Consider the following 3,475-nt stretch of genomic DNA (forward strand, 5'->3'; position numbering starts at 1 on the left):
TAAGAGAAGGTCTATATATATCACGTAAATGAGACCGCGCACATCACATTGGAATCCAGCACATTTGGTATGTGCTTTGAAATATCCCAATTCCCATAATGCTTTTGTGACTATCAGAACTTCAAGAAAGAACAGAACGTAATATCGGAGAAGTAAGTGTGGAGCCTCCTGAGAATAAATTCGTGTATGCGTCTTACACGCGAGGGAGCGGGAGGTGTGAGAGAGATAGGCAAACGCCACACGGTCGATATAGTCCGCGAGACTGAAGACAAGTAGCACTCTATTTGTTCTTGGGTATGATGTTGTGTTGATGAGTACCGATAGGCTATCTATGATCTCATTAATGTCTGGCATACCATTCTCTTCTTAATATCGCTAGTATAAAGTCATTGGAGAACGCTCCTGCGTAAAGTAGCCCGAGGGGATAGGTGCGTTAACGTCATAGTTGCATCGAACTCTGCAAGCCATGTAAACCATAGCTGTACATGAGATATGATGAGAGCGCAAAATTGGCAAATAACGTAAATAGATTTTGGAGAGGGTGCTGTAACAGTGCATTCAGAAAGTCTTCAGCCCTTTACCTTTTCCACATTTTGTTAGTTACAGCCCTAATTCTAAAATTGGTTACATTGTTTTTTCCCCCTCATCAATCTACACACAATACCCCATAAAGCACAAAGCAAAAAACAGGTTTCAGCATTTTTGGCACATTTTTATATAATATAAAAAACTTAAATATCACATTACATAAGTATTGTACGACCCTTTACTCAGTACTTTGTTGAAAGCAACCTTTGGCAGCGATTACCAGCCTTTGAGTCTTCTTGGGTATGACGCTACAAAGCTTGGCAACACCTATATTTTGGGAGTTTCTCCCATTCTTCTCTGCAGATCCTCGTCAAGCTCTGTCAGTTGGATGGGGGACCGTCGCTGCACAGCTATTGTCCAGGTCTCCTCCAAAGACTTGTTAGATCGGGTTCAAAGTCCGGGCTCTGGCTGGGCCATCTCAAGGTCATGTCAGAGAGCTGTCCCGACGCCAACTCCCCTGCGTTGTCCTCTCTTGGCTGTAGTGCTTTAGAGTCGTTGTCCTGTTTGAAGGTGAAGCCTTTGCCACGGTCTCGAGAGTCCTGAGCGAAACAGCGTTGCTTTCATCACAGGATTTTGTCATTTAATACAGAATCCCCCCAAGGAATTTCTCCTGTACTTTCTTTCCCTCGATCCTGACTAGTTCTCTGCAGTTTCCCATGCACTGAAAAACATCCCCACAGCCATGAAACTGCTGCACACCGCCGATGCGCTCTTCTCACACAGCGCATGAAGGGATGCCACCTCAGCATTTTTAGCCTCGCAGATGTGACGCTTGGCATTCAGGCCCCAAAGAAAGTTTTAATCTTGGTTTCGTCAGACCCAGAGAAACTTGTTTCTCATCGTCTGAGTCCTTTAGGCGCATATTGGCAAACTCAAAGAAGCTGTCATGTGCCTTTTACTGAAGCTTCCGTCTGCATTACCATAAAGACCTGGAATTGGTGGAAGTGCTTGCAAGATGGTTGTCCCTTTCTGGAAGGTTCTTCCATCTCACAGAGGAACCCTGGCAGCTCTTTCAGAGTGGAACCCATCGGTTCTTAGTCACCTCCCTGACCAAGGCCTTCTCCCCGAATTCCGCAGTTTTGGCTGGGGCGGCCCAGCCTCTAGAAGAGGTCTTGTGGTTCCAAACGTCTTCCATTTAAGAAGGGGAGGCCACTGTATCCTTGGGACTTCAATGCCTGCAAATTCTTCTTGTTACCTTCTCAATCTGGTCCTCGACACAATCCTGTCTACGGCGCCTACGGACAATTCCTTCGAACCTTCATGGCTTGGTTTGGATTGCTGTGGACTACAAAATGGACTACATGTGGACTACAATCAACTTGTAGCAACATCTTAAGGATGATCAATGAAACAAGATGCAATTTCGAGTTTCTTAGCACAAGTGAGCACATCGCGTAGTAGATCGCTTACGTAAATAGATGGTTCGTTTGATTTAAGATTTTTATGATTATTTTTATACACAATTTGCAGAACACATTTCTATAACGACCTGTTTTCGGCTATGTCAATGTTACTCTGGATAGATTGATAGGCGACAAATTCTTGTTATAAATTTGTAGAATAAGGATGTACACGGTAGAAACCAAAACATTGTGGAAGAAGTCAAGGGGTCCTGATAGTACTTTCTGAATGCAGCGATGAGCTATATAAAGATAATGCAACATGAACGAACGAGAGCAGAGACAGATATGATGTCGGATGCCATGTTTAACCTAGGCGCTCCCTTAGTTTTACAGCTTCTTGTGAACATGTCCAGGGAGAACACAGCGCCGAATCCTCTGAGGCTTGAAGCTGTATACGATAGCTCACACGGCGGATGCACATCTTTTTTTATGACGGTATCCCCTGTGACTCTGATGCACTTTCTAGGAGTTAATTGCAGTCATGAATGGTCTCGAATTAGACATGTCGTCCATCGTGATAGTCATCGATAGATCAGATACTGATTGTACCACGGCAAAGCTACAACCGCACCTAAAATCAACATCCAGCACTGCACAACATCAAGTTTTACTGGGTCTATTATTATGTCACTTTAGCCGAGCAGTGTTCGTTTCACCGGAGACTCACGTGAGATATCCGTACGCTCGAGGGCCTAAGACCTCAGACAGTGGCTGAGGGAGAGCTAAGGAGCACGAGCTAATATATGTGGTGGAGATCATTGGTATGGCTACTCTACGTGATATCTCTCCACTGCTACTGCATAGATCTCCCAAACTCGACACGCGGCCTCAGCAGAGGGCAGTGATTACGACCCCCAATGTTTGTGTAAAACACCAATTAAAATGAACCTAATTCCTATATGTTAATTGTGAATGGAAAGCTGGAAACTATGAATGAGCTGATTTTGGCTATCAGCAGAGAATGATAGAGGCACTTTTCCTTGTATCTGTCCCCTTATGCTAGGTTACATAAAAGGTTAATTAAAATAAAAATAAAACAAACTGTCCGTCTGTGAGCGCATGGGCACCCATTGAGGCCATCTAGAATTTGAAGGTAGTCACTTTTCTATTCTGCTGCGTATATGTATTTGTTCGCGTTGTAAACACACTAAAGGTGTGCATACGCCTACCTGGTGTGTGTTGTTTGAAAACAGGTATAAAGCGCCAAGAGTTTGCCAATTTATTAGCCCATCCTTGTAGTTTATGGACATGATTTCGCTCACATAGTATGCACTCATTCATTCCATATGCTCTGAATAGTATCTCATACGATGACCTGAACTGTTGAATACACTATTGTATATTCATATCGACTCACTCTCGCAGATCATAGAGAGAGCGAGTACGCGAGCACGGTATATGTGGTACTTGATCACCGCTGCTAGCGCTCAGAGACTAGTACGCGCGGGCTAGTATATGCAGTATTGATGCAGCGATTAATGAGG

Source organism: Salvelinus sp. IW2-2015, unplaced genomic scaffold, assembly GCF_002910315.2.
Source record: "Salvelinus sp. IW2-2015 unplaced genomic scaffold, ASM291031v2 Un_scaffold5226, whole genome shotgun sequence".
Lineage (NCBI taxonomy): Eukaryota > Metazoa > Chordata > Actinopteri > Salmoniformes > Salmonidae > Salvelinus > Salvelinus sp. IW2-2015.